Source organism: Sinohyriopsis cumingii, chromosome 13 (assembly GCF_028554795.1).
Source record: "Sinohyriopsis cumingii isolate HCF-2022 chromosome 13, ASM2855479v2, whole genome shotgun sequence".
Lineage (NCBI taxonomy): Eukaryota > Metazoa > Mollusca > Bivalvia > Unionida > Unionidae > Sinohyriopsis > Sinohyriopsis cumingii.
Genome location: NC_142973.1, coordinates 35,331,376 through 35,349,532, shown reverse-complemented (window position 1 = coordinate 35,349,532; position 18,157 = coordinate 35,331,376). Strand labels below are relative to the sequence as shown.

Here is an 18,157-nt window from a genome sequence, read left to right as displayed (position 1 = left end):
AAACCAGATTTATTTTTACTTTGAGATAGTTTTTTTCAACTAATATAACAGATATAACAAGCTTTTGTTGTTTACAAATGAGATTAAGATTATTTTTTAAAGCCCAGAATTTTAATTTTTTAAAATCCCACCTGCCCTCCATTTAATGGATGATCCCCGAGCTGAATGCAACATGTAGAAAAATCTCTGAACCTAGTTTTACCTGCAAATTGCTTTTATTTTCTTACTTTTATTTGAATATGAGCTTAGTGAGCCATCTCTGGCTCACTTAGACCACTTATACTTGATTTTGTTAAAATTATGTTTCATTAATCATTATACAAATCATTTAATTTTTTTAAAGGAGACAATCCTTGATCAACAGCTATCATTCAAGAACTGTGGCCAGTTCAAACTATTTCCTTTTTATAATTTCATGTCAACAAGTGGGCAGTATATGGGGTTTACTTTGTTCTTCTGTGTGTCGATCTTCTGTCTTCTTTGTCCATGCTGCTTCACTTGTTACCACTGAACTTGTTGCACTATGGGTGGACTTTGGATGAGCATGGGCTGTGCACCAAAGACTTTTCAGGGTTTATTCAGAACCCAAAAATAATGGTTAAAAATTGTATCTGAACTGTAATCACAATACCTCCTCTCCTACTGCCATCAAAACTGGAGTAAATTATGGATCTGTGTTGCTTACCAGAGTGATGTTGTGATCTAGTATCCAAGATATATTACAATTGCTTAAAAAAATAGTTCATCTTTTCTGTCTGGACTGTAACTCCTATCTGCTAAAACATATTTACATAAAACTTGCGCTGTGTGTTCATATTGAGATGATGTTCTTGTTGTGGGGTTTAACGCCACTTTTCAGCACACAATAGGCTATGCATGGCGGCCAGTATTAATGGTGGAGGAAGAACCCGGGAAAACCCCGGGAAGAACCACTGACCCACGAGAAGCTACTGGCAAGCGTTCTCACATACCCACATTGGCTGAATCCTAGACTCGAACCCATGCAGACAGAGCATACTGGGATAAACATATACACAAAAACTGGATGACTGTACCCTGTAACAAGATTGAAACCGAACAGGTATGGATTAAGTGAAAACACCATACATGCCATCCCCTGGCATGGAAAAAGTGTAATCCAAGAGGACAAAAAGAGTAATCCGAGCAGAAAAAGAGTAATCCACATAATAAGATAAAAATTCAATAAGCATATGTACAAAATGATTTATTTATCCCTCTGGATTTTTAACATCAATTAGTTTTCGTATATAACACTTTGAGCTTTAAAAAGCAATAGACTCTTGTATTGCATTTCAAAACACTTTGTACCAGCTGAGACTATGAATGTTTTGCACACTAGTAGAGCACTAAGTGCTGGGTTACTGAACCTGGATCTGGATTCAGTTTTATTTATGTCAACAATACTGAACAGTCTCTCAGTTCTATTTTTTCAAAGCAATATCAAGCAAATAAAAAAATGTTTTCTCCATTGGAATCTACTGTTAATTCTGGTAATGAACGAAGAGCACTCTAACTTTGCCCTTTTTATTGTCAAAGTCTCTTACACAGACTCTCAAAAGAGTGTATGGCTTGTTAGCTCTTCGATACACATGTAGCAAAGTTACCCAGTGCAGTGTGCTATAAATAGAACACCTGTTACCTATTTGACTCCATACACACTGTTAAGCAGTGCAGTGTATGTTACATTTAACAGCAATTTTAACCATTTTACATTTTTGGTACACATTTATTATGTGTGGAAAAATGTAAGAGTAAAGTAGTCCGATCATCATAGCTTTGTAATTATTTTTCACAGAAGAATTTTTATGTGCTTTAAAATCTTGAGAGAATTTGTTCACGGTCAAGTCAGTGAAGCCGCGTGACCAACCGTAACTGCCATTTCTCATACTCGAAATTTACAAGTTCTTTATCTGTGCCTACATCACTAAGTCATCTAAATTTGATAATTTATAAAACTAACTGCTGCCTACATAAATATCAGAGCCTTTACCTAAGTTATTAAAGCTTTCATAGTTGTAATTCTAATCATGAAAACTCGAGTTAGTACTGAACAAAATCCGCGCCCTCCATTTTGGAGAGTGGAGAATACGACCCAGTTACTTTAAATAGCAGATTTTGACCAGAGCATAAACAGCGACCACGTGATCTGACGTAATGGTCACTCACAGCAATGAATGTAGAATCTAATAGGGGGTTTTCCCCGAAGGTTGTGCTACGAAAGCCCGTTCAAAATGTACTTGGGCAAGGCATATTACTTGACTTGGCACCAGATGACTTCTGTTGCTCTGCCATAAAAGAACAGTATCCATCCATCTCATGTCACTTTGGTTACTGCAGCTTAACTTTATTAAGGACCACTGGGTTCAATCAAAATTTGGTATTCAACTATGCAATAAAATGAACTGAATGAGTGCTTTGTCAGTATCAGTCATATCAGTATAAGATGTATGATGTCTGTCATTGTAGAACCACCTGCATTTTTATAGATCTTTTAAGATAGATCAACAGGTCTTGATGAATACTGTATCACAGCATAAAAGCAGCTAACAGTAATTCATAATTCATGCTTCAAAAACTTGACGAGATATCCCATGATAGTCACATGTCACATTCACAAATGCACCAGTCACATGACCGAAAAAACCATTTAGAATGATTCATATAAGACTGGTTCTTTAATATTCATGGAACAGCTGATTATCCACTGATGGTGCCCAGTAATTCGAAATGATGACAGGATGCAGGGTTGTATTATTCCAAGTGAATGTGGAAAGTTGTAGAACATCAGATTTTATACTGAAATGTCCTGTACCGATAGCTGTAAAACCATTTCAACCAACCATAACTCAAGAGTCTTCAAATGCTCGATATGTGCACTCGTGTTGCAGACAAGTCTATCTGCAGTAAAATGCAGTTTTATGAATGTGTGAGATCATACCTCAAACCGTCCAACATGCCAATACAGATTTTGGGACTGAATTAATGGACTACTCAAACCATACTGATGCAGGTATGGATTAAGGTGTGGATAAACTTCCAGTATCCATGGGATATATGTCTTGCTTAAGGTCAGATTATTTAAAAAAAAAGTATAAAAAAATGACATCTGAGGTAAATTGATAAATGAAAATACTTCTCTCAAACAAATACAGCAAAATATGGCCCAACAATGATCAGTTATGTCATGCAGAAATTACCTCAAGAGAATTAGCACGGCTTTTGCTTAACATAAGTAATATTTTCAAAATTTTCCCACGTTTCAATGTTATTCATGAATATGACAGACACCGATATTAAAATGCAACATTTATTAAATTGTTTTGTTTCACTGTTTCTAAAATACCAACTAGTTAATTCCATATCAATGTCATCATCTATATCTGCAACAACTTCCTCCTCATCCTCTTCACCGTAAACATCATCTGCAATACGAAAATATAACTCATCTGAAGTCCTCATCATGTGGGTAATCATGATATATGAGCTAATTTTGGGGCTGTATTGGCATTTAATCTGTGCAGTCAAGCTTGTTTGATATTAGGATCTGCACATTTTATCATATCTTGTTTCTGTCAAATCTGTATAACCTACTATTGTACAAGTTTTGAAGACAAATTGGGAGGGGTGAATGTCAAAAATGCTCACTAGCAGAAATAAAAGAATACATACAAATTATAACAAAAACTGACATTTTTGTGAATGCACTGAAATCAATAAACAGGAACTGATGTTCATAAAATTTAGTTTATCTGGGGAACTTCTTGAGCATGTTCAGTAACTGACTTCATGATCTCTGGGACAATGTCGAAGGCAATAATCGGAGTATTTGTACTATAAATCTGATCTAAATAGATATGAATGGACCTTAACCTATTTCATACAGTGGTAAGTCTCAATTTTATTTTCTAGGAGTTCAGTAATACATATTTATGACCTTTGTTCATCGTACATGGTTGTGACTTGGGTTTCAAGGTCACAAGGCAAAGAAATATAAATGGGCTTTTATGGAAGGTACTATATGGGATAATGTGAAGAATGCCTTGAATAAATACCCTAAAAATGTTCATGGTCATTGTTGATAACATGAGATATTAATAGTATCATGAGTATCAGTGGATCAGTGGATTTTATACAGAATTAATATCCTTATGCATCTTTATATTTCAAACTAGCTTAGTTCATCCTTGCTTCAGCCTTGGGATTTAATGTCAGAATTTTTTATTTCTATTCTACTCTTAAACACACCGATTCACCAATATTGTTTAGATTTATTATCAAACTGGGATAAACTGGATTTTCTCACTAATGATTTCAGTACTCTACATATAAAAATATAAAAGATGATGTATTAAAAACTCAGCCTGAAAATCGGTTACACGATCGATATAAGGGAAAAAGGTAGGCATTGCATTGCAGTACATCATTTATGACCAGTTGGCATTGTCAGTACTAGAACTATTGCAAGTGCTCTCTTTGGACCAGTATATTGTTGATGACAGTGGCATCGCTAGGGGGGTGCGGACCGCACCGGGTAACACCATCTCAGAGGGGTGACACCAAAATGAAAAATTGCAAATTTTACAGAGCACACACTGCTCGGTCTAGTCGGATTTCATAAGCGGATAATTGATCATAGTTAAATACATGACTAGCAGGCACAGCAGTGGCGTCACTAGGGGGATGCGGACTGCACCGGGTGACACCAAAATGACATTACTAAGGATTCTGTATGGTCTGTTATGGAAGGAGGACCATGGGGGTGACACCATGAGCTACCGCACTGGGTGACACCAACCCGAGTGACGCCACTGGTTGTTGTTGGGTTTAACACCATTTTTCAGAACACGATAGACTATATATGGCAGCCAGTATTAATGGTGGAAGAAGAACCCGGGAAAACCCAGAAAGAACCAGCAACTTACGAGAAGTTACTGGCAATCTTTCTCGCATACTCATGTTGGCAGAATCTGAGACTCGAACCCATGCAGACAGAGGTGAGATGGCAGTGATCCGTAACGGAGATTGCTTTAGACCACTCGGTGCCCCGGACCAGTATATTGCACTTATCTCCAATAAATATAAATCTGAATTATGCATATTTGATAATATACCTTCTAAATTGATATCCTCCAGTTTTTTTCCAGAGTAAGCATCCAATTTATCTGCATCTGCTGCCAGAAGAAGCCTGCTGACTTTTGCCAGTTCTAGAGTTGCATCCTGTAAAACTGTTTTTGAGTTTTTATATCATGAGCTAAATGGCTTGCTAGTCATTTTAACCCATGATCGCTCAAGTCAATGACCTGAAAAGGAATACATGCTATTAATAACAATCTAATTAAAAGAAGAAGCAAAGGAAAAGAAAGGGAAAGACAAAAAGTCACACAAAATTTATGGAAAGAAGGCAGTTCAGGTGTACAGTCTTATAAAATAAGACAAAATCAGGTGCACAATTTACCAGCTGGAATACTAGTGCATTGCTACTAACGGTGCCACATGTTCAAATACTATGCAGAAACAGGCTTGTAAATGTTTTGAATTTTCTCATTACAGCCTTAAATCTGTGTCAGTAATAGTGTGATGCCTCAGTAGTATTCAATCTGGATTTCTAGAACATTTACCTGTCTTTCAAATGTATATTTATATTAAAACTAGTACTTACTCCTCTGTCTCTTTGCTTAAAACTTTTCTGCAGTCATTACAAAATATTTTAATTACAATTTTGTAACCCATAATATTAAGTGTGTCAATTTTTTTGAACTACAACAGTGTGCCAAGAATTATTATGTAGCAGTTTAAGTTAATTAAAGTGGTCCAACATAAATATCATAATGGATGTCTTACACTGAAGGGCTAACCGTTATGGATAAGTTGACGATATAACCTTAACTCTACAGTCTCGAGGATATCAGAAATGTGAAGGATTTTACCTTATCACAAACCATAGTAATGTACCATGTAACCAATTTACTAGCTCAAGATTAGGTACGATGTCGTAGCCTCAAGATGGGTACCAATATTAGTACCAGCTCATGACTTCAACATTTTGAAACATGGAAAATTTCTTGCGATGACACTGGTGATTCTCATGTGGATGGACAGATAAACTTGTAAATGAAACTGCATGTAAATATACCAGGAATGCAACGAACTGAATGTTGAGTAGTCTTGTAGCATAGTGAAATTTAGCTACGACTTGATGTGATCCTACATATACTGACGTTTCGTAATCTCATGGTACTAATGAATTGAACTGTTACAAATTATTAAAAAAAGACCCATCTGACTATATATCTGTTACTGTTTTATTCTTTAACATATGTTTCCAGTTTGGAACAAACATATTCTTTGTGCCGTAAAAGATTATAGTTCATTTTCTGCTCATCAACACGCCAGGAGACAGCCATCATTTTTAAAGAGAGGTTACCATAATGTCACAGTAAATGAGTATTTGTCCCTAAAGGGGCTCGGAAAAGTAATAACATGAATGAAAGGTAAAAAAAATTATCCACAATAATCGGTTCATTGACATAATTTGTCATGGTGGCATGTGTATGGAGGGTGGTCAGTATAACTGCAAATGTTTCACGTTTCAAGTCAATTCTGTTCATACTGTTACGAAAATTTTACCCTTGTTAATTTGATACTTAAATAATAGACAAATTTCATAATTATGCAGTATTTTCATTTTTATCATATGCAATAATAATGAAATATTACTATTTTTATTTTTAAAATAAAAGCAAAAGAGAATTAAAGTAACAAAGCTTTAGTGCTTTAAAGAAGTTTGCAGGATTCAATAGAGCGATGTCATAAGCTGTCATGTGAAAATTATTTACTGTTTTTGTTTGGTAGAGGTGCATTGGTAAAGGAGGGTGGGTATACAGTTGGATTTAATTTTCATTGTTTTTTTTTCTATCCTTTCATCTTTCCAACTGACCACAAAACAAAACATTTCTTTCATATTTGATGTTCAAACTTTTCGATAAGTTTCTTGTTGCACTTTTGCTGGGATAAACAACAAAATTGTGTCGCACCATTATATTACGGAAATATGATTTACTGCGACATTATGGAAAATGCAAGAATATGAGAAACGACTATACTGTGCAAAGGAGCAAATAAAAACATAATCAAAATTAGAAAGAAAAACTGATTCTAAGTCTACTACCTAAATAGCATGATGTTTTTCAGGAAGTTTTGCTTATGATAAATTTATTAAGCCACTATAAAGTAAAATATATTGGTATGTTTACACTAACCGTACATTGTCCATCATCACAGATAACACGAGATTCTCGCGGCAATTCATTGACCAAAGTAGGCATGTTATACCATATTTGGATATTCTACGATGTTATTAATTGTTGAATGACATAGCGTGAACAGCAATTGTGAGTAAGACAAATACATCTTTCATCTGTTAAAATGAAGAATAATAGCTTCTTGATAAACTTCTAAAGGCACCAACAGACTATTTCCTTTTAATTTGCAGATTCTCCAATTTACAGCGCACCATATTTACTAGTATTTGTTTACGTTTCCAAAGAAGGATACAATATCCTTATATGGAACACCTAAAAACGAGTCTGAAAACGGAAGTAGTATTAGATGAACTATTATGGCGGACAATCTAAACACAACCTTATTGTGAAAAAGGTAAATGATGAATTTGAAATTCAGCAATTCTGGAATTAAATAGGAGGACTGATTGATTTGTTTAAGGATACGTCTGTAACATCTTCAAAATATTCTGGCAATATGCTGATAAATCAGTGTTGCACCTAGTCCGATGAATAAAGCAAATGTGACTGCACTTTTCCTTCGTGGATGTGCATCTAGTGAAGTAGCGAGGCAAAGTGCTGCCCATGGCCAACTACCAAAATTATGTCCCCACTCCATTGGTATTATTTATGATATATACGGTACTCTTACCAAGTTTCCACACAGGGCCACCATCTCCTTCTCCTCACCCCCCCATTGCTACTGTGTGCATTTTCAGATAATTATCAAGAAATGATTCAGTAAATATGTAATAGAAGTTGTCAAAAAGAATGGGACTCCATTTCCCCTTAGACCAGCATGTTGTTCTGTTCTTTATGTTGCTGTTTGTTTCTTAATGATGTAACACAATCACTGCCAGTCATATCAGAAAAAAAAACAAGGAAAAGAACAACTTGTTGTCTATGTATCCCCCTATATTATTGTATAACATTTGTGCTGGTCCTGATTATTGGAATACACAACAGCTAAGCCCATGGTAAATAACTCTAAACACGAGTTCGAAAATAACATTTGACCTGGTTTCCAATACAGGTATTCTAGCATTAAAGTTTGTACTCGCATAATCACTTTTTGCAATTATGGGTATTTATGTGAAGCAAAAACTCCCAAACCTTGCATACCTGGCCTGGTCATTTTAGCAAATGGTTTGAATCGAGTGAAGAAAAATCGAAATGTCCATATGTCATTTGATCTTAATCTGCAAATTAAGTGCTCAACACACATTTTTAGAAAGAGCAATATTTGAAATATGTTTTTGAAATTTTAACCCATGCACTTGCCCTAATTTGAGCTTTTGAATTATGTGGTCTGTACTTTTTATCCAAACTGGAAGATGCATTGCTGAAATGGCAGAATTAAACATGTATATATTTGCATGACACCACAGAGTTGGTGACAGACCTTTTACAGTCTTGAAAAGAAGATGTGAAATGATGTTAAATTTTGGACCAAAATTATCACATTATGTAACTATTTCATAACTTTTCAGTCACCTGATATTTGATTTTAATAGAACTGATCACCAACTTAAGAGTTATCAACTTCTTGGCTACTCCTTTGGCAATTGCTATAGCCAACCTAGTCTGATAAAGCTTCCAACCCAAACCTGTGCTGATACTGATGAACGATTTGTGGAGTCTGATGCCACCTATTCATAAAATTGACCAAACTTTGCAGAAAATCTGTCTGCAACACACTGGCATACATTTTAGGCACTTTTACTGAATGGCTGTTTATATCAACATGGGTTTTTCAAGGCACTCTACTGAGAAAAAAAAAACAAAAGTAGGAAATATTTGGGGACAGGAAAAGAGAAGGGCATGCAAAATTTGTGGGCAAAATGCTGCATCTCTCTGTGTATGTCTACCTGGTATGCTGCAAATTTAGTATCATTTTATGTAATAAAATTGAAAGTACCTGAGATACAGTTGCAATATACTTTCTCAGGCTGGATGAAGTGACCAGTTCAGGTTGTTTGCATCCTGTGGCTGTTGCCATAGCCTGGTTCACCCGCCAAGCAGGTAGGTGACCCTCTCCTTGTGTCGCAAAAATGTACTGTCTTTCAGTCCACATTTTCTCCAATGTTTAACAAGAAGATCCATGGCTGCAATCATTTCCTGTATCAGAAGTGTTGGGACAACTTTGTTTTGTTTACCCTGGGTTTGGACCATATCAAGACTGAAGAGAAACAGATAAAGGGTGATATAGGTATACCTGGTTCAAGTTGTGTATCGTCATACTAGTACTGGAACAGTTCATACACAAAATCAGACTAGTTGAGATGTAATGATTCATTAATATGTATTGGTGTCACAATATTTTCTGCTTTGATATATTGCATCAATTGGTTTGGGATGGATATGTTAATGTGAAATTACAAAGTGAATCATATTTGGAATATTTCTGTTGATTTGTCTTGTTTTTGCATTTCATTACTGTCCACGCACAAGAGGTAATTTAATGAATTCTTAGTAAAAAGAGTAGCTTGTGATCTTCAGACATGTGAGTTTCATTAATAAATAAAGCAGTAGAAGTACCCCACCCCACCCCCAGTTGCAATTGTTTTTGGTGTTAGACTGTTTTATTTAGAAATTTGAAATTATTTTGAAGATTTTTTTAAATTACATATGCAGAATCATCCAATTATGTGAAATATGTTCATAGTTCCTTACATGAAATGAACATCTTATTACTTTGCTGAAATTACTCTTTATTAAAAATAATTTTAAAAAATGGAAGCATCACAAAATTTGAGTTGCAAAGTGATACAGTGGTAAACAAATCATGGTGTTGTAGCCCACATATTTCAATGGATAAACATTTCCATTCAGCATGCCATTGAAAACAGACGGATTAAATTGCAAGGTGGTAAAAGGTTCAGAAATCAAACAGACAAATGCTCCAAGTCGATACAATAGTTTACGTAATTATGCTTTTCTAAGGATCTTTTAACATTCAGCACTCAAATATCTGTAATTTAATCTTGACAAACTATGCGAGATATTTTTGAAAATATGGCCTCTAGTTCCGAGTCCAAAGAACATGCATCATGGCACTGCTTATTCAAGCAATAAGATTCTGACCCATGCCTTGCATAAATATCAGGGTCGATGTCTTATATGGTACGAATATACCATAATGCTGGTCTGCAGTTTAAACTTGCTGCTAAAACGACGTGACTGTTAGTCCTTAGGGCTTTAAAATCTTACAGTTAAGTAGTCCAAGGCAAAATTTTGTAGTAACTGGCATACCGACTACCGATCTGTCCACCTCGTTATTGAATAAAAAGAAAATAAACAAACTTGTGGTTTTATATTAATACACAGATACTAAAATCAACAATACGAATAATCAGCATAGGAGTAATGTTGTCACCCGTACGCATATAAAGGAGATTATTTCATGATAGCCATGTAAATGTTTTCAAAATCTGCCTACTGCTTAAACAATAAATGAAGTACATGGCAAAATATTGTAATTTGTATGCTTATCTTATTCAAAACGGCTGAAAGTAAGCATGGCAAATTAAAATGAACTTCAGTTTTGAAGTATTTCACAATTGCTGATGCTAATAGGAAACAGAAAGCTGATGTACCATACAAGCCCTGGGACAGGAAAAAATATACCTTTTTGGTATCCCTACATTTACATATGCAAATATATTGAAACATTATCGGCAAGATGACCAGGTCTTGTTCAGTTACCATGTCAATAAACTAGTATAAACTACTATGATTGCGTTATCATCATTATTATTATTTTGAATGTGCATATTTTATTACTTCACCAACATGAAATAACGGTAATTAAAGACTTCACAATTTATGGGCCACCCAGTGCTTACTTTGAGACTGAAGAGACAATCGTTTACAGTACTTGCTCAGCATGTATCGTGCTTAATGTCACTTATATCCTTGCTTATTAAAATAAAATATTAAAGGCAGATTTTGCTTTACTTGTACTTTTTACCATATCTCATTCTTCCACATCACATTTTAGCCATAGGTCCATTGCTGTTTATTTACTTTGTTTCTCATGCTCAAGAATTAATTTTTGTATTGATGTAAGCAATCCTAAAAAGTTCTTTAATCCAAATAAAAAGACACAAATGTTTGTTAAATATTAAAAAGTATATCAAGCACATCACCATCATATGTTCACATAACCATTAAATACATTAAATTTAAACCTTACAACATCATTGAAAACAAAATGTGCTAATTGATCCAAACTTGTTACCATTGTTGAGCAAACTTAACTAGTTGAACCTTATGTAATCACTGGAATATTTAGTTTTGCTTTTCTTTTAAAGGTTGTGAAAGCCTCTCCATTGACAAATTAAGAAAAAGCACAGGAAAAAGACCTACCGAGAAAAGAGTTTCTTTTCCACACTGGAAAGACTCGCCAGGATCTCCTCCATTGGCCTGCTCTTTCCAAAATCCCCTCCTGGACTATGTGTCATTTAGGAGCTGGGCTGCTTCCCCACATCTTTTATTGAAAATACTACTTTTTCTAAGGTAACTTCTGCCAGTTGCCTCCAAACTGAATACACTGGACCTGTTTTCATCTTTTTTGTCAGATCTTCCAGGTGTTTGCTGAGGTATAATTTCAGCATAACAAAATCTGAAGTTAGTGGAAGGATCTCCTTTTTATATTAATTTTCAGTGATACAAGGGCAGTGCTGGAAACTATCAGACCACTCAGCATCCAAGAGTTCCAGAAACCTTGATGATTCTGTATGCAATATCATCTTGCCTCAGTGCTATGCCATGCCTTATTTGAGCACACTTTAAGCGATTGTGGCCTAGGCATAGGGCCAGCCCAGGTGGTCCTAGCACAATTTTTTTTCCCTTGGTTTTTGAACAGATTGCAGAGTTTGTGTGTGGCATTTACTATCAAGTCAAACTGCTTGCCACATGTCAGTTAGCTGTTGATTTTTTGTTTGTAAGTTAATTTTAATCCTGGGTAGCTGGCACATCCGCTGTGAGATGTCCTTCCTTCAAATGCGCAGTTTTTGGAGAAGGACGTTTCCAAAGGTTAAGATTAAATGGCCGTGTTTTAGGAAACTGAATACTTCGTCTTTGCGTATAATGTCTGATTTTGGATGTAGTGTCTATTTATTAAATGCAGTTTACTGAACATCATAGATGTCCTACACACTTGTATGGCAGTCAGCAAGCATTGTGGGAACACATTTATGTCCCACTGACTATATACATTCTATACAATAAAACTAAAGACCAATGCTTGATAAAGAAGAAGATATATAAACACAAACTGTATTATCTTTAAATTAATCAATTAAGTAACTACAATACAACTCAAGTACACTTTCATTTGTTTCTTTACTATACATGGAGTATTTGGTGCCATGCCATTTAATAAAGGAGATTTTCTTCTCGAATATGCCGGGGATAAAACATGCGATAAGAAGGCAGAAAAAACGAGAAAAAATCTACAGATGACAACTGAGAAAGCAAACTTAACAGATGCTACATGTTTTGATTTAAGTTCAACCAAAAATCACAATGGTATGATAAATCCATTGCAGGCTATCCAAGTTTGTTTTGAAAATTTTTAGGAAATATTCAATAATATAGCAGATGTAAATATAGAAGGAATTTTTTTTTTGTTTAGTATAACCATCTAACAGGAGTCCCTCAAATGATGCTCTACTGTCTGAAAAGAACTTCCAGAAACTCAAAATCATTTATTCTTTTTAAGTGCTGAGTGTTGAACCCTATCTCAGATATTCTTGAGTGACAAGATTTTCAAATTAGCTGCTGTGACAGCCATATTGGACTCAAGATTAGCACAATTTTGGGGAATAAATTAATACTTAAAAGGCAATACTTACTCTATCACCAGAACTATGAAGGGGATTACAATTTACACAAGGCCACTCACTAAGCAAGGCAAAAAATCTACTTCAAAATTAACAAAAGGAACACACCAAATGGTAAATGATTGGCCTAAAAGATGTTTAAAAGCAAAATATGAAGGCTAATTTTGATGAATGATATAGCACGTGTACTATGCTCAGTTCAAGGGTATAATGTACACACTTGTGTGCATGTTTTTATTGTTCTTTTATTTTAAAATAAAAAATATTATCTTTATTTTTTAAACACATGCACAATTGTTTTCAGGATTGCCATTATACAAATTATATACTTTATGCTAGCTCCTGTGTTTCAATTATCTTTCATTTTGTTTTTTTATCCTGAACAGTTTAAATAAACCAGTACATGGTGTCATGTTTACCCCGACCCAGAGTAGCCAGTTTGAAACATGTATAATCAAGGCAATTCTGACGGGTCATTGTTTGATGTCGAACATTGCCGAAGGCTAGCACTAATCCGTTACGTAAGATTGTTGTGGCTAGAATCGAAGGACCGGACATTGGGGTTGCAAAGTCACAGACAGCCAATTATCACCTAGGTGTCGAAATGTTTCCAAGATCAAAAGAAATTGCCTGAAGAAGTGGGAGTGTCCTAACTTCTTTCCCCTGCAAACAGACAGACAGGTTGAACTGGCCGCTAAGACGATTGGACAGGGGCACAGCGCCACCCAATCAGAATCGAGATGGGGGGGGGGAGACCTTGATTTGGGTAGAATGATATCCCTGCGTTTTCCGGCAAAAGTTACTTCGCTGAGAGAAATTACCCAGAGAAGAGGTTAGCGTAACTCCGAATAGCCATTCGTTATTGGCGGGAAAATCTTAGAGCGGGAAATTCTAAGTACAGAAAGCTTCAAAGGAAGCTTTGAGGGACAGACCAGTCAAAGTTTGGTCCCGTTGTCTCGGATAGAGAGACGGAGGAAAGGAGGGAAGAAGAAGAGGGTGGAGTTGAAGTCTGGGAGCGGAATTGGAGGAGATAATAAAAGGAGGAGAAAGGAGAAGCTATAGTCCGGATCGAAGTTGGGGGAGGAGATAGTAGAGAGGGAAACAGAGACAAAGAAGGAGTTAGAGGAACGGAAAGAAGGAAGAATCAGCGGGAAGAAATAGATGAGTAGATGCAAGGACAGGGGGAAAATCGAACTCACACTGTAAATCACGGGATGAATTAGGCTGTCACTTGGTCGTGGGAAAGACGAGTGATTGGAAGTTATCGTTTTTAAATTATCACATTTATTAAATTGTCATTGATTGAATTTCAACTTCGTGTTCTCTATAATTTAACCGTCGGCATTGCTAACTGGGGGCTCAGAGCAGTAAATCTACATCATCACTAATTTAACTTTCTAACCTAACGAGCCAGGGTGGAACTTTCAATTTAATTTAATTAAATTATATTGGGAGAACCCCACCCCAATATGACAGAACGTCACACATACATTATTACTACTAATGATTAGCTATATCCAACTTGCCTTTTCCTTTACAGGACTGATGCAACAACAGCTGCTGGGCATATACGCTATTTTATCAATAATGCCCCAGAGGACAGTACGTTGTGTAATGCAAGGATGATGCTAGAAGTATCTGACGGATACCCAAGACTATGTCTCTATTCAAAACGAGACAGTCTTGGGAGAGGAGATCTGATACAACTACGGAGACCTTTCAAAGAACATGTTCTGGAGAGAAAAGGTAATATATTTTAACAATATAAAAAAGAAATCTTGGTCACTTAATCTTCTTCCAATGACACATCTGGCAATGCATTACTGAGATTATAATACAAATTTAACCATTAAAATCTCCTGTATAGTCTTAAATATATGTACTGCCATTTTGAGCTTTCTCCGGTTTCTTTGAGTATATTACATTTCTTAAAAACATCTTGGTTAATACTGGCTTTGTTTTTCATTTTCTGAATCTTTGAACTTTCCTCTTTTCCTGAAATAAATGATTCTAAACTTTTGTCATTACAAGTTTTAGATTAACTTGTTTAATTTGATCTCAACTTCATCCCTCGTTTTCATTGGGCTTACATTATAAGGATCAAACTTCTACCATCTTTGTGTTAAACTTTATGGATAGAGTATCTGCAATAAAAGAAAATACAGACATGTAGACATGAAGCTCAGATGTCTCATATTCAACTTGAATGTTATGTCCAGTTTTTATAATCATATAAAATAGTGTCATGCATTAGTAAATATACTGGGCAATGAAACCTGAAACAGTGAATGTACAGTGTATATGACACGAATTTTCATTTGTCCATGCATCGTGGTGGGGGCAGTGCATCTCCTCCACACTCACTCTATGGTGGAGAAGTAAATATACCTACAAATCATTGCTGTGCCTCAGCAGGCATGTCATGTGCAACTCCACTGAGGAGTGAGCTGGTAGATATTTGAATAGCTAATGAATGAAGACCACCCATGGAAAGACTTAGACATCAGGGTGATTTACATTTGGATACCAACTGAAAAATCAATAATCTTAACATCGATTACATATCTTGACAATTTTTATAAAAAATCATTTCAAAAGATTCTTGTATATTCAATACACAAATGTTTCAAAAATGTTGATCAGCTTCAATTAAATACTTTTATCTGCAGTAATTGCCGATATTAAAAATTAATGTGCATTCCAATTTCAGTTTAAACAATGTAGCCAAGAATTTTACATTGTTACTTTATTCAAAGAACTGTTAACAAATGTGCATGCTGACTTGATGAGGCACATCTTTTGACTTCTCTTAATAGCATAAATTTATCCTATTGTTACAAAGGACAAGCAATCCTCTGATATGGTCAATTAAATTCCACATAACAACCACTGCTATTTAAAATAATAACAAAGAACAGAATACACTGAATTTACACTGAAATGTGAACCACATGCTTATTCCTTAAGCAGTAACGGTGGTACATAGTCTACAACTGTTACAGCACATGCTCACAAGGTTGAATAGCCAAAAGTTTGAGCCAGCTAGAATGTGATGCAATACTGCATTGTGCCCTGTAAGGGACTAACCATTTCGGATGAAGACAAGATAAGTCTTCCCATGGAAACCCCATATTGATGTTACTTTCCATATTGAGAAGTAACTAGATTCAGAGATCTCGGAAACGCTTAATTACGCATATGTGGACGCCAATTTTTGATCTGGGATGCAGAAAATCACTGAGGCTGGAGTCCTCCGTATGCATGTAATAGGTGTGCGGCAAAATTCAAAGATTTGCCAGTCCTGCTTCAGCCACCTGCTTTGTGGTCAAATGTGTTGATCAATTAGCTGTGCTGATATTTACAATGACAGAATTCCGTGACTGAAAGACCACTTGATACATACATGTTGCCATTTTATAAGAGTACATAAAAAAGAACATGATGCAATAGATGGGTGGTAAGTTCAAAGGCTTTGACTGGTGGCCAGGTGGGAAAATGCACTGATATTTACAGTGATTGAATTCAGAGGCAGAAAGACCCCGAGATGTACATGTGGTCATTTATAAAAGTACATCAGATAAACAACATTAGCTATCATTATTGTGTTCATTTCCGAATGTAGCGGAATAAGCAGTGCACGTGACCTCAGAATCAAGACATCTTGAGACTTAGACAAAATGCCATTCGCAAGTGGGTGACAAACTTCGCCTTCTGTTAGGAAAGTGAAAACAACTTTGCCCTGTGATTATTTAAGCGGTACACTGACTGACCATACCATATTTTTTTTTTAAAAAATGCCCCTCGCCTTAGCCCGGTTCTAGTGTTGTAGCGAAATATATTCATCAAGGCATCAGTAGCTAGGCCTAGTTTTTATATCAATTACGTTGACAAACAAACTCTTGCCCATCATGATGTTTTGATAGCTGATTGACCATTAACCCATTTCCAAGTAAGGTAGCAACTATCAATTTCCTGCATGCTATCCTTTGATGATAAGACATACAAACTTGTGTTTTAAGATCAGAATAGGTGATCTGGATATATATTAACTGCCTCTTATACACTATTTCGTCATAAAATTAGTTTGAAACTGTAAGTGAACCAATAGGCCTAACAGGAAATAATGGCGGACTTTGCTAAGTCTGGGATGTACCAGTTTATTAGAACGTCTCTTTTCTTAAATCATGGGGCAAATATATTCAGAAAAAAATACAAATCATTGAAACCAAAGCCTAGGTATTATTTTATTAAAGATTTAACTTTCAAATGCAAATTATGTAGGTCAGAAACGTATGGGACAATGCTATGTTGTGAAATTCGCGAGATGTGCTTTAAAGTCTAAGCTGTTTTGTGACTTTACACGTATTTGCGAAAATACTGGAAAAGACCGCAAATCAGATACTATTTATTTGCCTAAAATTACTACAAGTACGTATACAAATAAATAAACCTTAAGTTTGCGATCCTGTCAATGGACTGTTGTAATGAAGCTATATTATAGTGAGTGATTACATTATGAAAACCTCTCCATCTAAAAACAGATGCACTCACGTCTGTGTTGATTCTGTAGGAAAGAAGGGACTGCAACTTTTGATGATGGGACTCCTATTTTTACCAAAATGGGAGTCCTGGACTCCTAGTTTTAAAATCCTATCGAGATCTCTGAGATTTTCTACATGGCTACCAGGGTGGCCATATCGGCAATACTTCCATTTTGGACCAGCTAGACATCAAGTCTTTTGGTGAAAGCACAATATCGATATGGCCAGGCATCTGGAGTTGTAGCAAAAATACTTTCACGAGGTCAACTAATGGTGGCCATACTGAATGTCTCAAGGACACCATTTTCATTTAGGGCCAACTAGACATCACAAGCAGTCACTTAGTAAAACTCTATTAATATGACCATCCATTCAGGAGGAATAGCCTTTACAAGTCTTTCATGAAGTGCAAGCAGCAGCATTTTCATTTGGGACTAACTAGACATCACAAGAAGTTTTCTTGTTAAAC

At 35.7% G+C, this 18,157-nt stretch overlaps 1 long non-coding RNA gene across 1 annotated transcript; it reads right to left on the bottom strand.

Moving 5' to 3' along the window:
- Positions 1-1,208: 1,208 nt before the first annotated feature.
- LOC149785196 (uncharacterized) lies at positions 1,209-14,530 on the bottom strand. The gene is made up of 4 exons (XR_016425372.1): positions 11,670-14,530; positions 9,220-9,480; positions 5,133-5,321; positions 1,209-3,443 (listed from the first exon to the last, which is right to left on the bottom strand). It is a non-coding gene; the product is annotated as an uncharacterized LOC149785196 (long non-coding RNA).
- Positions 14,531-18,157: the final 3,627 nt, after the last annotated feature.